General features: G+C 44.7%; 1 long non-coding RNA gene across 1 annotated transcript in view; it reads left to right on the forward strand.

The window, feature by feature from the left end:
• The window catches only part of LOC137421863 (uncharacterized), an 80,196-nt gene extending 61,982 nt beyond the window's left edge, over positions 1 to 18,214 (forward strand). Inside the window, exons 2-3 of the long non-coding RNA XR_010983416.1 lie at positions 17,552 to 17,637; positions 18,167 to 18,214. This is a non-coding gene — a long non-coding RNA (uncharacterized LOC137421863). The remainder of the gene's footprint in view (positions 1 to 17,551; positions 17,638 to 18,166) is intronic.
• Positions 18,215 to 25,832: the final 7,618 nt, after the last annotated feature.

Here is a 25,832-nt window from a genome sequence, read left to right on the forward strand (position 1 = left end):
GCCCAAACCAACTACACACACTAACAGGCTACACGCCCAGCCATTTCCACAACACTAATGCACCCATCCAATCACCATTCTTCCACCCGCACCACAGATGCCAATATCCAACCACAATTTACCTATACCCTCTACCTAACACTTACACTACCCTCCCTGGGTATTCGTGATGGGGGTCCATCCTTCCCCCATTCACACCTTCGCACCATCCACTCCACTCCATAGTTTCCACCATACTCACTCCACGACCATCCATTCCAATACTCCAGATATTCCACACTACCATTTATTCCACACAACCATTCTCCATACACCTGTTGTTGCACACCTGTGCAATCACACCTGTTCCTCACACACTTTTCACAATACACTTCTGAATTCACCTCCAACACTCACACGGCATCATCTAATCTACCTGTTGCCCTGCTAACTTAGTGCTCCCCGTCTTCCCTTTAAACGAAGCACATACCATGTCATTATCATCCACACTAATCTACCTGCGTTCCCACTACAGGTATCATTGTCACTACCTAATCTTAACGTTACCTATTGTCATCTTCTAGGTCCCTATCATTTTATCCTAACCCTCCCGGGCTAGTTTTCACTGCCAAACCCCATAAATCTAGTGCTCCTTTGTCTCCGCTGTGAGGGATGACAGAGTTGCCATCCCACCACATCGGGCATCTCCCACTACCAATTTTGCACACCAAATTCCAACCAATCAAAAATTTGCCAATTACTGCCAATTCTATTCACTTTTCTAAATTTTGGATCAAAACCACTGTCAGTATCACCATCATCACAGTCCGCTATATCCTAGCCTCAGTGCACCATGACATCAATAAACTCGGCTTCGTAAAGCCGAGCAATGAATTCGGGTGGTTTGGCCGCCTGTAGTTGGATCCGTCCGGCATTCACGACTCTGGGGAGGAGGCATGCTCAGGCCGAGGTTCCACGCATCATCGCGGCTCGGTACCTTGCGGTCCCGGGGCCGATGGCTGAGGCTCGCCCAGTCGGAACCCCGTCCCCACGAGGGGGCACCGTTCCGCTTCCTCCCCTTCGCCCTTGAACCGGACCAGTCGCCTCGCCCGACAAGGCCCGGACTCGACCGTGCGGGGCAGGGCCAAGCCCGAATCGGCAACGACGCTTCGAAGAGAAGCGACGCAGCTTCGATCCGCGCCGGGCCTGGCATCCAACAAAGCATACCGCGCCCCGAGTGCTCGCATCAGCTATCCGTTGCTCTAACCGCTAACCCGGTTACCGTCGATGCTTCACCTGCATGCTCACACGCATACGCTACCCCTTTCACCCTCACAAAGCCCGGCGTTCCAACGCCTCCAGTGCATCCCACAGACTCCGTCCATTCCACCACCGCACTCCCCATTACACACCACACCTCTCGCGCACACTCGCCGTTCGCACACTCCCTTAACACACCTCGCGCACCATATTGCACACTCTCCCCACTCGGTACGTACTCCGTACCACTCACCATGGGCGTGCTCTCTTGCATCCACCCACTAACGCGCTCAGATGGGCTCTCCCACACTCGCGCTACCACCAACTCAGGTGTGCTTCCTCGCACACGTTCCACCACCACCTTAGTCTCCGTGTCACACTCACCCTCGCACGTACACTCCGTATTGCTCTCACTCCCTGTGTCACACTCCGTACACCCCGACGTGCATTCTCGCTCGCACTCGGTATCACACTCGCGCTTCGTAACACGCTCACCCCTTGAAGCACACTTTTTTTTCACTCACGTGCTATTTCCACTCACACTGGACCCTTCACCAACGCCCGGGTGCCTTTTCGATCCCAAGCGCGTGAAAATTATTTTGTCGCCAAACATCCTCCTACAAAATCTACCCGCACAATATACAGCACGACTCACCTGGGGGAGCCTTTTCTCCACGCGCACGTGCAAACTTCCATTTGGATTAGCAAGTACATCATCATGATTTGAGCAGGGACTTTGTACATATTCCATCTTTTCCTCCCGCCGCGAGTGGTTTTCTAAGTCCCCGGTCTCTTCAATTTCAATGCCCACTACCACTTTTTCTTTACTCACCTCGACGACCGTTGGCTTTAATAAAATTTCCTCTACCTCATCGGTCGCCGGCTTTTCCAAACCCCGTGTCGCGATTTCTACCCCCGTCATTGTACCCGCGCTTTTCTCCGCTTCGCTCAACCAGCGCTTCTCGACCCGCGTTACCTCCTCGTGCACCCCTGGGACCTGCTCGCCCAACCTGTGGTCTCTGTCCCTCTCCGCTTCCCTTACTTCATATGCGACTCTGTCCCTCGCCAGTCCCTCATTATCGGCCCTCATTTCGTTCGTTATTGCTTCAATTTGGTTTCCCAATCGCTCCTCCATTCTGTCTTCCATTTTTTTCATTTCTCTGCTAAATTTATTCCTTTCTTCCCTCTGCTCGGCCAGGTACGCCAGGCATTGTGTCATGAATAGGCCCCAGTCTGTTGGCACCGCGGGCTCGTACGAGGCGCCATTTTGCGCCTCTCCACCCTCGTGCGCGAGGGTGCCATTTTGCGCGCCTGAAACCTCCTCAACCACCTCCTCATTGCCCTCCTCCACATACATTTCCCCTAGGTCCTGGGTCGATTCTACCCCGTCTATCTCTCCCACCGACATCCCGTCGCCTTGACCAGCCATGGCGCGATTTCAAAATTCGGGTTTTTCTTTAAAACAACACAAATTTCGGCTGCTCCAAATTTTGACCAAATTTTTTTTCTTGATGTTTTAAAAATTTGGTTCGGGCCTCGTATTTCACTCCCAGACACCAATTGTTATGGCCCGCGGATAAGGATGTTGGTTTGCCGAGCGGATGGCACCGCGGCCTAACAGTTACCCTGACTAAACCCGATTCCCGAACGTTGGCCGGATCGCGCCACAGATATTCAATAGGGAAAAGACTAAGGCGACACGGATGTGAAGAAGAAGCAGACAAAAAGGTTGGAAATACGAATCTAATTTATTTACTATTTACAGGCTCAAAATAACCAAGGAGAAGGAAAGATAAGAAAATAATATACAGAAGATTTTAGAGACACAGTGAAAATCGCTAGCTTATCTAAACAGACTTAATTAATACCCAGGACAGAACAAACGAAGACGACTCACATGGGGAATGATGATAGGAATGGCGGAGGTGGATGGCTTGGAGGGGGGAGGCCGGTCCACGGATACCACAACACGATCGGCGCGTTTGGCAGCCGCCGTTCCTTTTCGGTCCTGCTCAAAACGTCCGTCCAGGCCCCAAGCTGCTGTGGCTGCAGTTTCTGTGGCTCAAGCTGCTGTTGATGCAGCCGCGGTGGCTCAAGCTGCTCTCTTCAGGGATCCCTTACTCAACTCTCTTCTCGGTGATCTCTTTTCCGCAACTCTTGTCATGGGCCTCTTTATGCAACTTCCGCGCGCGCTCTTTTATATCGCCGCGGGCGATCAAGCCGCCGGCCTTCAGGACACGCCCATCGGTGAGCTCCTTCGGCCCTGATTGGTGGGCACAGCCCTCTGGCTCCGCCCTTGATGACGACGGGCGGGCACGCCTTTCTTCCCCAACCTTGCCTCGTGGCCAATGGTGGTTGAAGAAAACCGCCCAAAATGCAGTTGGCCATTGAAATGAAATGAAAGGGGATCTATTCTTATTTCACTTGGTGCAATGGAGTATTTAAATTAATGGGAGACACAGCCTTACCCTAACACACATAATAAGGATATAAGCTACTGAACAAGGGTATTATAGTGTCCTTCAATGTATGCTTTATGGAATTAACTACCGGAACGCCCTTTGACCTTTATACAACAGACTGGAGGCAGGAAGGCGATATTTTACAACAATTTACTATACAATAAAAACACAATAAAAAAAACACAATCCTCATATCCACAACAATATATATATACAGTCATGTGAAAAAGTAAGTACACCCCATGTAAAGTTTTGTCTTTTTCAACATATTTCAACATACAGCTGTTTGATCTTCATTTCAACAATATTGATTGATAAAGGTGATATAATACAACAAATATCATGAAACATTTACATTTTGTAGTCCATTGTATAATTTAAATACACATAAATGCAAATTTCGCATGTGGAAAAAGTAAGTACACCCTTTCATTTATCACGACTTCAAATACCTAAAATTAGAATCAGGTGCACCAGCTCAGGTGCAAATGATTAGAACATGGTTAGAGAGGATCTTGGAGGAACCTGTCTTATTTAAACCTCAGACATTTAGTTTGGTTTACTCTTTGTTGTTGAAGTGTGCGGCGTCACCATGCCTAGATCAAAAGAGCTCTCTGAGGCCTTCAGAAAGAAGGACATAGATGCCTACGAGTCTGGGAAGGGATTTAAAAAGATCTCCAAACAATTTGAAATCAATCATTCGACTGTCCGGAAGATCATCTACAAGTGGAGAAGATTCCAAACAACTGCCAACTTGTTCAGGCCAGGCCGCCCTCAGCAAGTTCAGCCCGAGAGCAGACCGCAAGATGCCGAAAGAAGTCTCTAAGAACCCCAGAATGTCATCACGGGACCTACAGGTAGCTCTTCCCACTGTTGATGTCAAAGTGCACGAGTCTACCATTAGAAAGAGGATGCACAAATTTGATCTACATGGGAGGTGTGCCAGGAGGAAACCTTTGCTGTCCAAAAAGAATATCAGGGCAAGACTAAAGTTTGCCAAAGAACACCCAGGCAAAGACCAGCACTTCTGGAACAATGTGCTCTGAACAGATGAGTCAAAGGTAGAGCTATTTGGCCACAGTACCAGAAGACATGTTTGGTGAAAACCAAAGACAGCATTTGACCACAAGAACCTGATACCAACTGTAAAGCATGGTGGTGGAAATATTATGGTTTGGGGCAGCTTTGCTGCATCAGGGCTTGGGCAGCTCACCATCATAGAATCCACTATGAATTCTTCATTGTACCAGAGGGTGCTTGAGGATAATGTGAGGCCATCTGTCGAAAAGCTGAAGCTCAACCGAAGGTGGACCTTGCAACATGACAATGACCCTAAACATACCAGTAAATCCACCAAGGAATGGCTGAAAAGAAAGAAATGGAGGGTTCTGGAATGGCCAAGACAAAGCGCGGATCTAAATCCCATCAAGATGTTGTGGGGGGATTTGAAACGAGCTGTGCATGCAAGAAACCCCTTAAACATCGCACAGCTGAAATAATTCTGCATGGAGGAGTGGGCAAAAATTTCTCACAGTCGATGTCAGAGACTTGTAGACTGTTATAAGAAACGCCTACTTGAGGTTGTTTCTGCCAAAGGGGGCAATACCACCTATTAGAGCCAAGGGTGTACTTACTTTTTCCACATGCGAAATTTGCATTTATGTTTATTTAAATTATACAATGGACTACAAAATGTAAATGTTTCATGATATTTGTTATATTAAATCACCTTTATCTGTCAATATTGTTGAAATGAAGATCAAATAGCTGTATGTTGAAATTTGTTGAGAAAGTCAAAACTTTACATGGGGTGTACTTACTTTTTCACGTGACTCTATATATATTGTCGCGTTCACCAGGGTGATTTAAGATCCCCCAAGGTGACAGGTGGCCGATCAAGTTTAAACTCCGAGGCGTTCAATCAACCAATGGCAGCTCTTCTTTACATGCACGGGAGCGGAGGGTGACGAAGCTTACCTGCACGGTTTCCACTGGAGCGTCCCCGACCCACGATAATTAAGCAAGACCGACACCGAATTAAAATGCAACAAATAAACAGGTTTTATGAAAATAATGCCAGGGACAGGAAATGCACGGTAAATCTAAATTCCTAAATTGGGGCGCCCCCATACAGACTTGTATACAACACAAGGGGAAAATAAAAGTGAAAAAGAAATGTGTTTGTGTGGTGTGTACTCTGCTTTGAGCAGCCCTCAAACCCCGTCGGCCCTCAAACGGGTCCCCAAGTCCGTGCGCGGGAAAACACATGCCTTGGCGTGAAGTCCGTTCACCCCAGCCACCGATGTGCAGCTCTCAGGCCCAAGCTCCCCTCTCGTCGTCCGCTCCACAAAGCACGGCAGTCTCGCTGGCTCACTCGCCATGGCACACAGCCGTCACAAAGCTACAAACCAAGAGCGAGTCCACGAGCTACAACCACCAATGTCAGGACCAATAGCGAGGAAGAGAAGAGGAGCACAAACTGCGACCACCCACCATGCAGCTAGTACCAAGAGAAAGAAAAATGTGTATATTCACTTTAACTCGGGACACAAAGAGAGAGAGAAAATGTGACTGCTTGTCGTCAAACCCCGGACCAAGAGGAGCAAAAATGGTGGGCCTCAGCCTTTTTGTTCCCCAGTCTCGAACGTCATCTGATGACGTCCACGCGTGCTCCAATCAAAGAGTCCATTGTGGCAGTCCATCACCCCGACCAATCATCACCTCTCGGGGTGGGGCCCCACGGTCCTGCCTGCTTGGTGTTGCGATATGTCTGAATCCGGTCGCTTGTTATGGGGTTTATTTTAGGTGTGGAGTGCATGGCTGGTGTGGTGTGTGTCAAAAGGAACAAGGGGAAAAAACCACAGAAGCGATTTACATGCAGGGAATTATTCTTATACCCTAACTAATTAACATAGCTCCACCCATCGCCATGGAGATAAACATATGACCTCACACGACATCCGGCCTAACGGATTCCCTACTTAGTTACATGGAGGTGCTTCTTCTTCGTCGTGGCATTCGGAGCACACTACCCTATACAATCCTACCTGGCCCTGAGGTATTTCATTGGTACCCCCACAAATGTAACAATATATATTTTATATATAATTAATAATTTTATATAATAATTAATAATAATTTAATTAATTTTATATAATAATAATTTTATATATGTAATTTTATATAATATATATATATATATATATATATATATATATATATATATATATATATATACAGTGAAACCTTGACTTACGAGTGCACCAACTTACGAGTTTTCCGAGATACGAGCCGTCGCTCGGGCGGTTTTTTGCTTTGAGATGCGAGCCGAGATCTGAGTTACGAGCTTACGCCACCCGCCACCAGGTGGGTTCCGGTCACGTGGTTATCTTGCCGTGCAAGCATCTCTGCCGTATATCGCTGCTGCTTTGTTTTCGCATTTTGGTTATTTTTGGAAAATTTCTTAGTTTTAACCATGGGTCCTAAGAAATTGAGTGCCAAGGGCAGTAATGAGAAGAAGAAGAGGATGATGTGCTTGGATATAAAACGCGCAATCGTCGAAAAACATGAGCGAGGTGTGCGTGTTGTCGATTTGGCGAGGCAGTACGATCGTAGTACTTCTACGATATGTACGATTTTGAAGCAGAAGGAGTCGATAAAGGCTATAATGCCAGCCAAGGGCATTACGATTATTTCAAAGCTCCGGACCTCTATCCATGAAGAGATGGAGAAGTTGTTGTTTGTGTGGTTGACGGAGAAGCAGCTCGCAGGAGATACCGTGACCGAGAGCATCATGTGTGAGAAGGCACGAGACATTTACGGGGATTTGGTGCAGCAGACGGCGGGAACATCAACGGACGAGGCATCGGAAGAGTCATTCAAAGCCAGTCGGGGATGGTTTGATAATTTTAAGAAGAGGACCGGCATTCACTCCGTCGTCAGGCATTGTGAGGCAGCAAGCTCGGATGTGAAGGCAGCTGAAGATTTTATTATAACTTTTGCCGAACTGATAGAAGCCGAACGATACATCCCCCAGCAAATCTTCAACTGTGACGAGACAGGGCTCTTCTGGAAAAAGATGCCGAGGAGGACGTATATAACGGCAGAGGAGAAGAGCATGCCAGGCCACAACTTGTTCAGAGTGCCGGCGATAGCTCGCCTTCTCTTTGTGGAAGACACGGTGAGATCCTTAACATCCAACAACTAATGGGACGCAAACGGGGCGCCCAGTTTAGCGGTACACACATTGATGAATCACCCTGCCTGTGAAACACCGACATGACAGGTTATAGCTGGGTCGGGATTCAAACCCAGGCTGGACAGTTTAGAGTCAAGTGTGCGTACCTCCAGTCCAGGCCATCCTGCCAACTTGTATGCTGCATACAGGTGAAATATAAAGCGCGAGATATTTTTATATATACTGTATATTTAAAAAAAAATTGGTGTGGTTTTTGGCGGGCTGGAACGGATTAATAGCATTTCAATGCATTTTAATGGGGAAATTTAATTTGAGAAACGAGCAAATTGAGTTACGAGCTCGGTCACAGAACGAATTAAACTCGTAAGTCAAGGTTTCACTGTATATATATATATATATATATATATATATATATATATATATATATATATATATGTATATACAGACTTGGCATTTAATATGGAATATTTTTTTTCCTTGACTTGGGTTTACTTTCTTAACTCAGTATATCAACCTGGTGAGTTTCTTTTACACTTTGGTGATTTATTTGTTAAAAGAACCATGTCACTGATTGTCTGTCGCAGCAAGAATTCAACAACAGGATTATATCACAGGTGGCGTGGCAAAATGTACGGACAGGTGCATTTGATGATTGGCTTCACAGTCGGGTATACAAGGGTTGTTGCGTTCTGTATTAGTGGAAAACAACTGCTGCACATCTCCAAAAGTTATTGCCGCTTCCTCTGGAGATGGTCCGTCAACTCGACAATGCTGTTTGTCATGGAGTGGTGGCTTTACGAAATTACGGCATGAAACAGCGTGCTATTGCTCAGCAGTATGGCATCACTCAAGGTCAGGTGACAAAGATCCTGAAACGAAATGCTCAGAGGGGTGTCCCTACTCCAATACCGAGGCCAGGTCGTCCCCACAGAACCACAAGGAGGGATGATCGCCAGCTGCACCGGTTAGTCTGCAATGGCCGTCCCAAGTCAGCTGATCAGCTTAGAGCTGAGTGGCAGCAACTGACAAATGTGCCTGTATCCAGAAGGCTAGTCAACCAACGACTGGTTCAAGCAGGCTATCGTGCCAGGCGTTCCCTGAGAAAGCCATGCCTGACCAGACAACACCGCCAGCGCCGATTGCAGTGGGCCAGAGAACACCGTCAATGGCAGCCAGGACACTGGAATCACGTGATCTTCAGTGACGAGTCTAGATTTCTGGTCTATCGTCAAGATGGCCGCGTCCGAGTCCGCAGACAAGTGCATGAAGCCTACAACAAAGATTGTATAGTGCCAAGAGTCCAAGCTGGAGGTGGTGGGGTGACCGTTTGGGCTGCTTTTCATGCAGGGGGCAAAACTGACCTGGTTGTTCTGAATGGAAACCTGAACCAGTTCAAGTACAGGGCCATTCTGGAAGAAACATTGCTTCCATTTGCTCGTGCAGCCTTTCGAGGAAACTTTGTCTTCCAAGATGACAATGCACGGCCTCATCGTGCTCGCATGATCCAACACTTTCTTGCTGACTGTAGTGTAGAGCATATGGAGTGGCCTGCCATGTCCCCAGATATGAATCCGAGAGAGAACTTGTGGGCAGAATTAACGCATCAAATCGACCACTTGGACCAGCAGCCGACAACTGTGCGTGAATTGCAGCAGGCTATTGTCACTGCATGGCAAGCGATTCCTGTCCAAACCTTGGCAAATCTCGTGAACAGCATGCCTCAACGTGTATGTGCTCTCCTGAATGCTCGTGGGGGTTACACGAAGTACTGAACTGTAATTTTACTGTCCGTAATCCCAGTCATAATTTAGCTTTTGTTCTTGTTAAAAAAAAATTGGGCTAATGTGCAAAATAAAGAGATACTTCTGGAAAACGTACAGAAGTTTAACACAGTACTGTCCATGAATTGAGTTCGATATCAGTTGACATCACTTTCAAGTATCAATTTATTGGTTTCGAAATGTCAAATGTGGTTTTTGTTTCTTTTAAAGGTCACATTAACAGAATCTACAATAATTTCAACGTAATTCCAATGAACTTTTGGTTCTAAGTCATCTTGAAAAGTAAGTTCACCCCCACAAAAAAAATATTCCATATTAAATGCCAAGTCTGTAGAAACAGTCAATGAACTAGGGCGGAAGGAGGTTATATTCCAAAGCAGGAGGAGGCTGTGACACTGGAGCAGTTTAGACCAATATCATTGCTCGATGTAGATGGGAAGATATTGATGAGTGTCTTTGCGGCACGGCTCTCAGGCTTCATCAGAGGGAATGGTTTTGTAGATGGTTCTGTGCAGAAGGCAGGAATACCAGGATTACCAGGATGCATTGAACACTCGGCAATGATCTGGGAAGTGTTACAGGAGGCAAAGAGGCAAAGGAAGAATGTGGCGGTGGTATGGCTGGATTTGGAGAATGCATATGGGTCAGTGCCACATGCCTTGATCAGGTATGCCATGGATTTATTTTGGGTGCCACGGAGATTTAGGGATTTTTTGATGGCATATTATGATCAGTTTTGGATGCGGTTTGCGACACAGTCCTATGTAACAGAGTGGCAGAAGTTGGAAGTGGGGATCCCGATGGGATGTACCATCTCCCATATTTTGTTTGTGCTGGTTATGGAGTTGTTGATACGTGCGGTGAGTGGACATGGGAAAGAAGTGGAGCTAGCCCCTGGTCAGAGGTTGCCAGCAATGTTTGCTTTCATGGATGACCTGACAGTTGTCCAACAGTCTGCTGATGCAGCATAGAGGTACTGGGACGACTGGAAAGGTTGATGCGGTGGGCAAGAATGTGATTTAAAGCAAGAAAGTCGAGGAGTGTGGTCGTGAGGCGAGGAGTGGTGGATAACATGCACAGGTTTGAGCTGGGAGGGGAGCTGGTTCCATCATTGGTAGAGGCCCCTGTGACGAGTTTGGGAAGATGGTATACAGTGGAGTTGAATGATGTGGGAAGAGTGGAGGAGGTCAGAAACAAGCTTTTGAGAGGTTTGAAGAGGATTGATGGATGTGGTTTGCCAGGTAAGTTGAAGGTATGGTGTTTGAAGTATGGATTGATGCCACGAGTATTGTGGCCATTGATGATGTATGATATTGCAATTGGGCATGTGGAGAGTATGGAGGTTGTGGTGAGCGGGTTTGTGAGGAGGTGGTTGGGAGTGCCACGCTGTTTGACGAACATTGCCTTTGATGGTCAGGGTGGGAAACTCCAGTTTCCCTTGACATCATTAACCGAGGAGTTTAAGGTGGTGAGGGTGCGGGAGTTCATGATGTTGCGGGATTCAAGTGATGCAGTGGTAAAGAATGCTCTCCCAGAGAAGAAGGGAAGTCGGAAGTGGAATGCAAGAGCAGAGGTGGACGAGATGGAGGAGCGGTTGCAACAGGAGGAGGTCATGGGGATGGTACAGCATGGGAAGGTTGGCTTGGGGTGGATGAAGCATGAGCGATGGGGAAAGGCATCGGTGAAAGAGAGGAGGAAGATGGTTGAGAGGGAGGTGAGAAGAAAGGAAGAGGAGGGGAGATATGTGAAAGCAGTCGGTCAGGCACAGCAAGGTGCTTGGACTAAGTAGGAAGGTGTGCGGATGAGGATATTGAAGTGGCAAGAGATTTGGAGGATGGAGCCAATATTGTTGAATTTCCTGTTGCGGGCAACGTATGATGTGCTTCCGTCACCAGTAAACTTGAGATTGTGGGGGTTGTTGCAGGAGGAGAGATGTTATTTGTGTGGAGGTGTGGGAACGGTGCAGCATACACTGAGTGCATGTTCAGTCGCATTGGCAGCAGGACAATACAGGTGGCGACATGATCAGGTGCTGGCGGTGGTGGTGCAGATGGTGCAACAAGAGGTGCTGAGGTCGAGCGAAAGAAGAGTGGAGAAGGAGACTGATGGGGGAGAGGTGTGGTTTGTCAAAGAGGGCCAAGTGGTAAGAGCTGGAAAGAGGAGGAGGTGGAAAGCAAGAGGGCTGTCAGATGCTTGTGATTGGCAGGTGGTGGCAGACCAAAAGCCACAATTGGTATTCCCAGAAGAGATCTGTGTGACAAGGTTGCGGCCTGACATTGTCATTTGGTCAGGTGAAACAAGACAGGTCATCTTAGGGGAATTGTCGGTACCTTGGGAAGAGAATATGGAGGAGGTGCACGAGAGGAAGAGAGTAAAGTACAGTGAGGTGGAGGCAGAGTGCCGGGAGAAGGGTTGGCGAGTTTCGTGTCAGCCATTTGAGGTGGGGTGCAGAGGGTATATTGGCAATTCCTTTTCTGCATTTCTTGCTCGGCTGGGAGTGTGTGGGACAGAAAGAAGGAGGATGTGTGACAAGGTGGCCCACGTTGCCTTGGAAGGCTCATTTTGGATATGGCGGAAGTTTATGGAGGGACGTCGAATGGTGTAGGTTGGTTGTGTTTTTTTCTTTTCTTTTTTCTTTTTCTTTTTTGTTACTATTATTATTTTTTATTTTGTGTGTATGAGTGAGTGGGTGAGGGTGTGTGTTTTTTGCATGAATTAATTTTTGCACGAGTGTGTGTTTTTGTATGTTGAGTGGTGTATGTTGTAAGGGTAGGTGGTTGGTTGGTTGGTGTTGTGTGTGTGTGTGTATGTGTGTGTGTGTGTGTGTGTGTGTGTGTATGGGTGTGTATGTGTGTGTATGAATGATCTGGTGTGTTTTTTTGGTGAGTGGTGACGGGTATAAAGGTGGGCGTGTTTTTTTTTTGGTGCTGTGGATTCTGGATGCGGAGGTGTTGTTGTTGTTGTTGTTGTTGTTGTTGTTGTTGTTGTTGTTGTTGTTGTTGTTGTTGTTGTTGTTGTTGTTGTTGTTGTTGTTGTTGTTGTTGTAGTCTGCGTTCGCACTGGCTGGGGGTGGGGGTATGTACGCATTCAGGTGTAGTTGCTGCATATGGATGTGGATGTGCCCCTGCTGGCCCACCTTAGCTGATCCTATCGAGGTTGAAGGGCCAAAACAGGATGATGCTGATGACCTCGACTGAGGACCCGGTCCGTGCGGCACACTTGTGACCAGGTGTGTTTTGAACTTACATACATATATATATATTTATATATATATGTATATATATATACAGACTTGGCATTTAATATGGAATATTATTTTTGTGGGGGTGAACTTACTTTTCAAGATGACTTAACCAAAAGTTCATTGGAATTATGTTGAAATTATTCTAGATTTTGTTAATGTGACCTTTAAAAGAAACAAAAACCACATTTGACATTTCGAAGCAAATAAATTGATCCTTGAAAGTGATGTGAACTGATATCGAACTCAATTCACAGACAGTACTGTGTTAAACTTCTGTGCGTTTTCCAGAGGTATCTTTTTATTTTGCACATTAGGCAAATTTCTTTTTTAACAAAAACAAAAGTTAAATTACGACTGGGATTACGGACAGTAAAATTACAGTTCAGTACTTCGTGTAACCCCCACGAGCATTCAGGAGAGCACGTACACGTTGAGGCATGCTGTTCACGAGATTTGCCAAGGTTTGGACAGGAATCGCTTGCCATGCAGTTACAATGGTCTGCTGCAATTCACGCACAGAGGCAGGCTGCTGGTCCAAGTTGTCGATTTGACGCATTAATTCTGCCCACTAGTTCTCTATCGGATTCATATCCGGGGACATGGCAGGCCACTACATATGCTCTCCACCATGGTCAGCAAGAAAGTGTTGGATCATGCGAGCCCGATGAGGCTGTGCATTGTCATCTTGGAAGACAAAGTTTCATCGAAAGGCTGCACGAACAAATGGAAGCAATGTTTCTTCCAGAATGGCCCTGTGCTTGAACTGGTTCAGGTTTCCATTCAGAACAACCGGGTCAGTTTTGCCCCCTGCATGAAAAGCAGCCCAAACGGTCACCCCACCACCTCCAGCTTGGACTCTTGGCACTATACAATCTTCGTTGTAGGCTTCATGCACTTGTCTGCGCACTCGGACGTGGCCATCTTGACGATAGACCAGAAATCTAGACTCGTCACTGAAGATCACGTGATGCCAGTGTCCTGGCTGCCATTGACGGTGCTCTCTGGCCCACTGCAATCGGCGCTGGCAGTGTTGTCTGGTCAGACGTGGCTTTCTCAAGGGACGCCTGGCACAATATCCTGCTTGAACCAGTCGCTGGTTGACTAGCCTTCTGGATACAGGCACATTTGTCAGTTGCTGCCACTCAGCCCTAAGCCGATTAGCTGACTTGGTACGGCCATTGCGGACAAACCGGTGCAGCTGGCGATCATCCCTCCTTGTGGTTCTGCGGGGATGTCCTGGCCTCGGTATTGGAGTAGGGACACCCCTCTGAGCATTTCGTTTAAGGATCTTTGACACCTGACCTTGAGTGATGCCATACTGCCGAGCTATAGCATGCTGTTTTATTCCGGAATTTCGTAAAGCCACCACTAAATGACAAACAGCATTGTCGAGTTGACGGACCATCTCCAGGGGAAGCGGCAATAACTTTTGTAGACGTGCAGCAGTTGTTTTCCACTAATACAGAACGCAACAACCCTTATATACCCGATTGTGAAGCCTATCGTCAAATGTACCTGTCCGTACATTTTGTCACGCCACCTGTGATATAATCCTGTTATTGACTTCTTGCTGCGACAGACAACCAGTGACATGGTTCTTTTAACAAAGAAATCACCGAAGCGTAAAAGAAACTCACCAGATTGATATACCGAGTTCAGAAAGTAAACCCAAGTCAAGAAAAAAATAATAATCCATATTAAATGCCAAGTCTGTATATATATATATATATATATATATATATATATATATATATATATTGTTGCAGTTTTAGCACCCACACTTTTGTAAATAAATAATCACTTGTAAATATGACATTAAAGGTTAAAGGTTGCACCCCTAGTTAGGCCACAGCAACACGTAGGCCACCTTAGAAATTCCAGTTATTTCATTATTATGTGTTTCAGATAAGGCCGTGTTTGCAATAGTTGAATCTGCGTTGCATCAATTCAATAAGAGTAGGTCCCCAATCCATTCCGTCCATTTGGCGACCTCCCTCTCCAAGCGCCGCCATTACGCGCCTTGCCAGCAGCGTTCGCTGCCTTAGCGCCGCCATTAACCATGCGGTCGGCCCGAGGAAAAAGGGGGCGGAACGCCAGGAACAAGGTGTGGCCCATCAACCAGCCGTCAAAGGCGTGGCCGGTAAGCCCCCACCAGCCAACCAGGGCTGAGGGAAGATCACCGACGGGCGTGGCCTTTGTGGAGCGCGGAGTAATCTTGGCGCGTGTTATAAAAGCGCGAATGAAAAGCCCTTTCACAGGACTGCACGGAGACGTCTGATCATAAAGGACTCATTCAGCGGCGCTCATGAAAAGGGACTATTGGGAAAGGTGCTTTATTGAAGGACTGCTTTCTGTGGTACTGCGCAGAAGAACCCCCTGTAACGGGACTGATCCAGGAGCGCACATTGCGAAAGGACTCACTCGCTGGCGTTATAAGAGAACCTTGAAAAGGGTGCGTTTGGCAGAGCCATTCATTTATTAAGTACGCTGAAGCATCCCAGTCCCCCTGCTATATGTAAGGTCCGCTCGCGTCCAACGATACGCAGAGCTGCCTGCCGGATTTCGCCTGTGGGACCGGAGCCTGGATGGAGTCGACTGGAGCCTGGACCATCTACCTGGACCTTCCACCCTACCAGCTACAATCCCCGTGTGAGTGTGTATGTTTGTCTGGGTTCGTAAGTTAAGACTGTAGTTAAGCCTGCCCTGTGTCCTGCTTCTTCTTCTTCTTCCTGTACATTCTTTCCTTTCCTCTTCTTTTTGGTTTGTAAATAAATGACCTTGTTCTTTCTTGGTTTTCCCTAATCCGATCGCATCCGTCCTTTCTTTCAATTGAGTACCTGTGGCACGATTAGGAACCGCTCAGAATCGGGTTTAGTCTTTGCTAATAGTTCGGATCACGGATTGCTAACCGCTCGGCATTTACCAACATATCCGTGGTTCGAGCGGGAGTTATTTCCCTGCTTTACGGTCGGGTTGGTAAGTAGGTATTTGGGACTACTTTGACCAATGACCCTAGCTAATACCGACCGGAAGGAGCGTTATAACTATATATATATAGTTTTTTATTTACATCACCCTGGTGAAATATGTGCTTGCACCACTATTCTCATCCACATTCTTACACCCCCTCCCCAGGAAACTTAGGTTGATAAACTGTTAGATTGAATTCATGTGATGTTGATGCAGTACAGGCTTGATGGGTTAGATGGCCTCCTCCTGCGTCCAAGTGCTTATGTATCCTTTCGGTACCCAATGGAAGACAATATGAAGTATCTCTGGTGGCATTAACCTCTCACATATTAATGAGTAAAACTGCTGTGCCTCTCGAATGAATCTAGGGCCTATGGTAAAGTGCACTTGTCTCAATGTGATCGTTGATCTGTTTGACTATTCCTTGCCACACCCTACTGGTGTCACTGGACCTCCAGTGGAGCACAGACAGCAGCACCCATCGCTTTTGTTGCAAAAACACCATTGATCTGTTTTCCAGGACAGCTTGCCAAGCTAGCTTCACATTTCCTTCAATAGCCTGTATATTAATTAATAGTCATATTAGGTGAAGCGAAAACATCTAACAAAACTGCGTGTTCATTTATTGTTTGTCTTTTTCTTAAAAGGATTTTAAAATATTTGCAAATTTTCAAGAAGACCATTAATCATTGTGATTTTCTTTTACTAGTGTTTTTGTAACGTGCCACAATGTATACACGTATATTTCTCACCTAACCAGTACTATAAAATCCTTTAAAATTCTTCATTATCACCATCACCATCATGTTTTTTCACTCCACTGCAGGTGAAGGCCTCTCTCAACTCATGTTGAGGGTATTGGCATACTCTCCATTCTTGCGAAGTGCGGGTTGGCTAGAGAGTTAGGGCAGGAATTTATAATTTGTTCAGGGTGCCAACGCCAACTCGCCTACTTCTTCGCAAAGGACACCGTGTGATCAATAATGTTCACCAACAACCAATATGTTAGCAGGTGGGTTCCCCAACTTGACTTCCATCCAATGGACGGCGCACACATTGATGCCTTGCCCTGCTTGCCAAACACTACGGTGACAGTTTATAGCTGTGTCGGGATTCAAACCCAGGCTACACAGCCCAGAGGCCAGTGTGCATACTTCTAGACTAACCTGCCTTCCCTGTTTGATTGTAACCATGCTAAATTACAAAATGTTTCGAATTCCACAATTCTCTTGTGCATATGTCAGTCGTTTGTTTGGCAACAATGGAGCAAATGTAGTTTACTTTGCGGTCTTAAACATCCTCCTGCATGAACTTGGCTCAAGCAGAGCTTTAATTGTTTTCTGAGTCAAAATCAGGGTCCCAGGTCTGATAGCAGCTGAATAATAGGCCAAATGGATACATTCAAAATGGCCTTGAAGGTACATTGAAGAAGTGGTCCTCATTAGTAGAAATCTATTGACTCACAAGAGCTTATTGTGAAATTTGAGTGGGGTACGTTGTTTAATTCTCACCTTATTTTGCTTACCTCTCGTGTTATTACTGTTTATATAAGGACACAGTGACCACCCTATGCCCTCTTACACCCCATGATCATCATTCTTCCTTCCCGAGCCTTTACAAACCCGCTGCATATTTCTACCACCATACCTGCCCACAGTGCGGCAAGCCTTTATGACTTTGAGATGGAGGACAGTGAGGCCATCACCTTTGAGCCTTTCAATCAGTGGGAGGCCCACAACACGTGTAAGTATACGCTGGCAACTACCCGACTGAGAGATTTAAATGCGGTATACTCTTTGTTTTGTGTGTATGGCCCATTCGGCTAGATTTTCAAGGGCGTCAGAAGAGCTGTCTGCTTTTCCCTTCAAAGCAGCGCAAGGTTTGTTAGCAGTTCCTTTCTCCAAGACACCTCAATATCTTTAAAGTCGAATCAGCCTGTGTCGACATGCTTCATTGCTAAACTGCAGGCTCACACATTCCCTTTACCCATTATATTGTGCGTCTCATCTCGTGTCGTTATAAAGGCTACAACAATTGGAAGCCCTGCCATACTTATTAAGGCCTCTGTCACCTTCGAGATGGCTTCTGCAATTACAGCAGCCATTATTTTTCCACTTTTGTTTGTTCTGATCGATCTCCGTGATTACACCGGTTAGTCAGTTACTATCATAAGATGTCGTGTTGATTTTGATGAAAGGAAAAAACAACCTGCAGAGTGTAGGTGAAGATGTAATCCATTGTTTTGTCTTTTCCACCAACACCTTATTCCCAGCCTACATTGAGCCATGGCCTGCTCCACCCCGTCAACTGAAGGCACCAGCAAGACGAGCATCGAAGGGTTCATTCCGGGACCACCCATACGGGCAGTTCTGAGGGTGGCAATGCAGAACATTGTGCCCATGCACCTCCTTAACGGCCTAGCCCTTCAAAAGGAATCGAGAGTGCAAATTAAGGCCAGACTGTACAGTTATCTCTGCAAAGGTAGTTGAGTGTTATCGGGCAGAGTTGTCGGCGAATTAGTCTGCATTTCCTTCTCTCTCGTAATTGAGCTCTTGATCTTAATGGCGTTGTGAATGTGTGGATCTTTAAAAAAAATCTTTTGAAAGGAGAAAGAAAATGACCAGTCGAGGTCTTTGTTCGATCCAGGTTTTTGGTCATGATATAATATGCAGCATAAATGTAGGATAAACAAATTTGCCGACAGATCTTTATTTTTAAAGTAACTTTCTGTCATAACGCCGGGCAGAACCTGTATTGTTAAATTGTGTCCGTGATAATTTGGGCCTGTCTGTGCCAATTTCTTTTGTAAGCTCAGCCATATATATATATATATATATATATATATATATATATATATATATATATATATATATATATATACAGACTTGGCATTTAATATGGAATATTTTTTTTGTGGGGGTGAACTTACTTTTCAAGATGACTTAGAACCAAAAGTTCATTGGAATTATGTTGAAATTATTCTAGATTTTGTTAATGTGACCTTTAAAAGAAACAAAAACCACATTTGACATTTCGAAGCAAATAAATTGATCCTTGAAAGTGATGTAAACTGATATCGAACTCAATTCACGGACAGTACTGTGTTAAACTTCTGTACGTTTTCCAGAAGTATCTCTTTATTTTGCACATTAGCCAAAAAAAATTTCAACAAAAACAAAAGCTAAATTATGACTGGGATTACGGACAGTAAAATTACAGTTCAGTACTTCGTGTAACCCCCACGAGCATTCAGGAGAGCACGTACACATCGAGGCATGCTGTTCACGAGATTTGCCAAGGTTTGGACAGGAATCGCTTGCCATGCAGTGACAATAGCCTGCTGCAATTCACACACAGAGGTAGGCTGCTGGTCCAAGTTGTCGATTTGACGCGTTAATTCTGCCCACAAGTTCTCTATCGGATTCATATCCGGGGACATGGCAGGCCACTCCATATGCTCTACAACACGGTCAGCAAGAAAGAGTTGGATCATGCGAGCACGATGAGGCCGTGCATTGTCATCTTGGAAGACAAAGTTTCCTCGAAAGGCTGCACGAGCAAATGGAAGCAATGTTTCTTCCAGAATGACCCTGTACTTGAACTGGTTCAGGTTTCCATTCAGAACAACCAGGTCAGTTTTGCCCTCTGCATGAAAAGCAGCCCAAACGGTCACCCCACCACCTCCAGCTTGGACTCTTGGCACTATACAATCTTCGTTGTGGGCTTCATGCACTTGTCTGTGCACTCGGACGCGGCCATCTTGATGATAGACCAGAAATCTAGACTCGTCACTGAAGGTCACATGATTCCAGTGTCCTGGCTGCCATTGACGGTGCTCTCTGGCCCACTGCAATCGGCGTTGGCGGTGTTGTCTGGTCAGACGTGGCTTTCTCAGGGGACGCCACGATAGCCTGCTTGAACCAGTCGTTGGTTGACTAGCCTTCTGGATATAGGCACATTTGTTAGTTTCTGCCACTCAGCCCTAAGCCAATTAGCTGACTTGGTACGGCCATTGAAGATTAACCGGTGCAGCTGGCGATCATCTCTCCTTGTGGTTCTGCGTGGACGTCCTGGCCTCGGGATTGGAGTAGGGACACCCCTCTGAGCATTTCGTTTCAGGATCTTTGACACCTGACCTTGAGTGATGCCATAGTGCCGAGCAATAGCACGCTGTTTCGTGCCAGAATTTCGTAAAGCCACCACTCCATGACAAACAGCATTGTCAAGTTGACGGACCATCTCCAGAGGAAGCGGTAATAACTTTTGTAGACGTGTTGCAGTTGTTTTCCACTAATACAGAACGCAACAACCCTTATATACCCGATTGTGAAGCCAATCGTCAAATGTACCTGTCCTTACATTTTGTCACGCCACCTGTGATATAATCCTGTTATTGACTTCTTGCTGCGAAAGACAATCAGTGACATGGTTCTTTCAACAAAGACATCACCGAAGGGTAAAAAAAACTTACCAGATTGATATACTGAGTTCAGAAAGTAAACCCAAGTCAAGAAAAAAAAAAAATTCCATATTAAATGCCAAGTCTTATATATATATATATATATTCTATTTATATATGTATATATATATTCTATGTATGTATGTATGTATGTATGTATATATATATATACTCATATATATATATATATATATAATATAATATATATATATATATAATATATATATATTTATATATATATTTATATATATATTTATATATATATATATATATATATATATATATATATATATATATATATATATATATATATATATATATACTCATATATATATATATATATATATATATATATATATATATATATATATATATATATATTTCATTGCATACCAGATTGATAAATAGGTTGTTCGTGCATTCAGCCATAAATTCTGCCTCTTTGGACGTGCTGTGTGTGATTCCGTGTTGGTATCGATTTCTGTAAATATCGAGGGACGATGATCATGGAGATGGAGAAAATTAACGTTAAGTGTAAATAATCATATCCGGTTTTAAAAAAATTCAATCCGAACGTTTGCCTCACAATGTTTTGTGCCATCTTAAAAAAAAAAACTTTTGTCCAATTAAACGATTTTGAATGGGATGTTCGTAAGAACTTTTAATTCTCTGACTTTTTTTCTTTTCTGTCTCTCCTTTCCTCCGCTGTAAGCCTGTAACCGCGTAACATGCTTCGGTGTAACCTGCGAGCAGTTTGAGATCTCTCTATGCAGCTGCCTATAAGGCGCAAGGACGGGTAGGGTGTTTAACCTGCTCTCCCAAGGTAACACTTAAAACTCACGCTTGTTCTCATGACCACCACCATCATCTCTTTGTTAAACATTGGTTTAATGGTCGATAAATGAGAAGTGCACAATACAAATTCAAGGCATTCTTAAAGCATGTTGTTTAAAGTGCACTTTGTAACATTTCGAATAACAATAACATCACATGAATTAAATGCTTCCAACTGGATAACGGTTGTTACAGCCCATAATCGTGCCTCTTTTAACATCCATGCAGAATAAAAATGTGTTTTAAAATTGCCTTAAAATATAATTATATATTTAAACCCCCTTGTGCTTCTATACCCACCTGGGCATTCTCGGTAAAGCTCTGCTCAATTCATCTCGCTGGCTGAGAGGTTCCTCGTCTGCTGGCCAGCCGGGCCTACCCATGTTCCTGGCTTCTAAAGATGTAAAACCTCTTCTGGTTGTTCTGCACCAGCAACTATTATTTTGCAAACGCGCTTCTCGCTTTCCCTTTCACAGAGCTGGCTGGAGCCGAGGGTTACTGGATTGAAAATGCACCGAAACTGCAGACATGGTAAGATTTCCCATGCACACTATATAATCGCTTGAGGTTGCTGTGATTAGCAATGTGCTTGCGAGGAAGTAGCATTTGCTGAATCCTCCTGTAAGAGTAGGCCATGGATGCTGTCTCTGTTGCCAAAGTACTCTCTCCATTGCTTGTTTTATCCAACGGTGATGTCATTGATCAGATTCAGTGTTGGCCAATAAAATGAGGTGTCTTGCCTCACTTTCCTTCCTGGTGCCTTCACATTATGTGGTATTACACAGGTTAAATGTGTACATATATAAAAAGCATAGCTGTGCCTTTGAAGCATATTTTTGTCATGCTTATATAATTTGCAGACAGAAACAGTACACAGTGCATTTTGTTCGACCACATGTTTTGTCTTCAGACAATGGCACTTGTGTTTGTTGTTTGACCATGTATTTTGGCCTTGAGGGGCGGAATGCAAAATACTTTGTCTGACAAGTTTAATATGACCAGGTACTTTGGTCTTTTGACTGACATACCTGTGCTTAACTTTGTTGTAATGTTTGGCATTTTAAAACATATACAGGGTGTGGCAAAAAGAGGAGACACATTTGAAATAGAAATATATTTTAATCATTTGAGTTATTTCTTCAATCGTATTAACATTTGTAAAGTACAGACATTGGAAATTCTTCAAAATACATGAGGTTTTGAAAATGATATCAGTTACATGCCCCCCTTGGTGGGTAACAATGATGTCAGTTGGTGGGTAACATATTCCGCTGTTCTGTTACCCATATCCCTCATACCTATCACAAGAAAGTCTATCGTAATGTTTTGTTTCAGTTCACGGAGTGTGTATGTGACCTGTTCCTGTACACCTTGTCCATTAAATATCCCCACAGGAAATAGTCAGGAGGACTGAGATCAGGAGATCTGGGAGGTCAATTCACATCTCCAAATCTGTAGATGAGCTTTCCGGAAAATGCTCTTGTAACAGTTACATGCATAGCCTTGCGGTGTGGCATGCAACTCCATCTTGTTGTTTCAGGGAAGTTTGCCACATGTGTGTTTATTACATTTCTTGATGGCATATCACGAACTTGGAAATCTCTTCAGAATTATATTTGTGCAGAAATCATAGAATATTTATGGGAGAAATACTGCTCAACCACAAATGCTAGTTGTTGACGTGTCCAATTTGCCATCCCCAAGGATTTTAAAATCTCCAGTTCACATCTGATACACCCTGAAAAAAAACAAAAAACAATAATTATCTTCCATTATCATGTAATTATTCCACCCTGAAATCTGTCACATCTTTTTGCCACACCCTGTACATGAACTTATTTTTTTCAACAGAGAGGCAGCGAGTGGAGTTTGTAAGACCACAAACTTCAGCTTTAAGGCCAAGATATATATAATTTGCAGGATGAGCCCACTCATGGCTGGCATGGGCAGATTTTCTCTACCATTAACCTTGGTGCTGTTTGAAAGGCTTTGTGTGAATTGGGAATTTCCCCCCTCCCAAACCCCTCCCTCCCCACTACAAATACACATTGCAGTCGAATTCTCGCTGTGCCAAAGAAAAAAGAAAAATCCCATTCCAATCATCTCTTCCCTACTGCAATGCAACATCATCTTGCTGTACTTGTTTGATCACAGCTTGCATCTTGAGACTTGGTTTATTGTAAAGTTCTAAGCAGGTTTTAATAGGTTTACTCTCCATGAAATGGAGAGTAACCGATTATTACTGCTAGTTTTTCTTATTATTATTCTTCCGCCCTATTTTGCACCTCCGAAAACTTCATAATTAAGTTTCTCAGCAACCGCTGGTCGGATTGACAGGAATTTTTCATCAAATGATCGGCTGGGCTCGTAGAATTTTAATGCTAATTGTGACGTCATAGGTCACGTGGTTCGGCCGCCATATTGTTTTTCGTGAAAAACATGAAAAAACCCTTTTTCTCCGCAACGGCTGAACGGATCAAGCCTAAACTTGGCATGCGTATTTGCATACTCATAACGAACAAAAAAGCCTTCGAGCACGATGTCATCCGTCACATGGTTTCAGAGTTATGACGTTTTTAAGCATAAACTAGAAATGGTATCACCTCCATAATTTGTGAAGATTTCGAGTGGAAATGTTACAGAAATGTTCCTCATGGGGGGATGTTTCAATGTTACTTGAGACGTTTTGATAAGTCACATGGTTTGGCCGCAATAAATAATGGAATGAAAATCCTAAAAAGCTTCCAACTCTTGAACCGCTGCATTGATCGACTTTAATTTTTAATGCAATGTAGCTCTCATCAAGTGGAAAAAATGTGCCAAATTTCAAGATGATTGGATGTACGGTCTCGAAGCTATAAGTCTTTATTGTTGAAAGAAGAAGAAACGCACCAATTTGTCCGCCCAGGTCATGTCTCCCAGTGCTCTTGCCATTTTAAGTTTTATTTCCTTTAAAAAACATTTTCTCCGCAATAATAGGACCGATTGAGATCAAATTTTCACCAAAGGAGGGACTCGGTCTGTAGAATATTTTAATGGTAATTATGATGTCACAGGTCACGTAGTCCGGCCGCCATATTGTTTTTCGTGAAAACACGAAAACCCCTTTTTCTCTGCAACGGCTGAACAGATAGAGGCCAAACTTTGCAGGCAAAATCGCATACCCATGACGAACAAAAAAGTCAGCGAGCATGACGGCATGCGTCACATGGTTTCAAAGTTATGCCGTTTTTAAGCATGAACCTTTAAAACCTAGCTCCTCCCTCATTTTTGATCCAATCGAGGGGAAGCTTCACAGATCTGTTCAGCATGTCAGTTTACTAAAATGTCATTTTGGAATTTGCGATAGGTCACGTGGTTTGGCAGATACCGTTAATTAAACGAAATTTTTTTTTATAAAATGGATATCTCCTGAATCGCTTTATTGATCGACGTGAAACTTCATACTATAGTAGAAGTCATGAAGAGTAACGAGTGTGCAAAATTTCAAGATGATTGGATGTACAGTCTGGAAGCTGGAAGTTGTTATTGCGTGAAGAAAAAGAGGCTTCGGGTGTGCGGATTTAATTATTCGACACATGTACAGACTGGAGGGATCGTTCGACATGATCTCTCGCGGTCATTTTAACCTCAAATAAAATTCTAATTTAAGATTTGTCAATAGCTGAGGTATATTAACAAACGAATAAAACAGATTTGGTCAAATTCTGACTTTTTTTAACTTGATAACATTTGACACAGAGTTGTGAGAAGCTGAGAAGAAGAAACCTCGCATTGGCTTCTCAGATAAAATAAATAATTCTGGCTCTGCAATTTCACGTTTATTTTCTTTTAAAAATCGCTTTTTCTGCTATCATTGCACGGATTGACATGAAATTTTCACCATAGGTGCGCCATAGGATGTGTTTGTGTGTGTGTGTGTGTGTGTGTTTGTGTGTGGAGGGGGGGGAGAGGATGGTGGTGTGTGTGTGTGTGTGTGTGTGTGTGTGGAGGGGGGGGAGAGGATGGTGGTGTGTGTGTGTGTATGTGTATGTGTGTGTGTGGGGATGTGTGTGTGGGGGGATGTGTGTGTGTGGGGATGTGTCTTGGGGGGAGGGGGATGTGCGTTTGTGTGGATTTGTGTGTGCATGTGGGGGGAGGGGTGTGTGTGTGTGTGTATGTGTATGTGTGTGTGTGGGGATGTGTCTTGGGGGGAGGGGGATGTGCGTTTGTGTGGATTTGTGTGTGCATGTGGGGGGAGGGGTGATGTGTGTGTGTGTGTGTATGTGTGTGTGTGTGTGTGTGTGTGTGTGTGTGTGTGGGGATGTGTGTGTGGGGGGATGTGTGTGTGTGGGGATGTGTGTGTGGGGATGCGTCTTGGGGGGAGGGGGATGTGCGTTTGTGTGGATTTGTGTGTGCATGTGGGGGGAGGGGTGTGTGTGTGTGTGTGTGTGTGTGTGTGTGTGTGTGTGTGTGTGTGTGTATCAGGGTTGTGTCAAAGCATGTCCAATGAAAGTGGGGTTGTATCAAAAGTGGGGTTGTATCAAAAGTGGGGCTGTATCAAAAGCGGGTGTGAGTAAACCGGTCATCACTGCCAGCAGTTTTAACGTGGCAGTTCTAGTTATTATTTTTTTTATTTTTTTTGTATACAAGATCGAGGCTCGTG

This window comes from Myxine glutinosa, chromosome 2, assembly GCF_964187855.1.
Source record: "Myxine glutinosa chromosome 2, kmMyxGlut1.1, whole genome shotgun sequence".
Lineage (NCBI taxonomy): Eukaryota > Metazoa > Chordata > Myxini > Myxiniformes > Myxinidae > Myxine > Myxine glutinosa.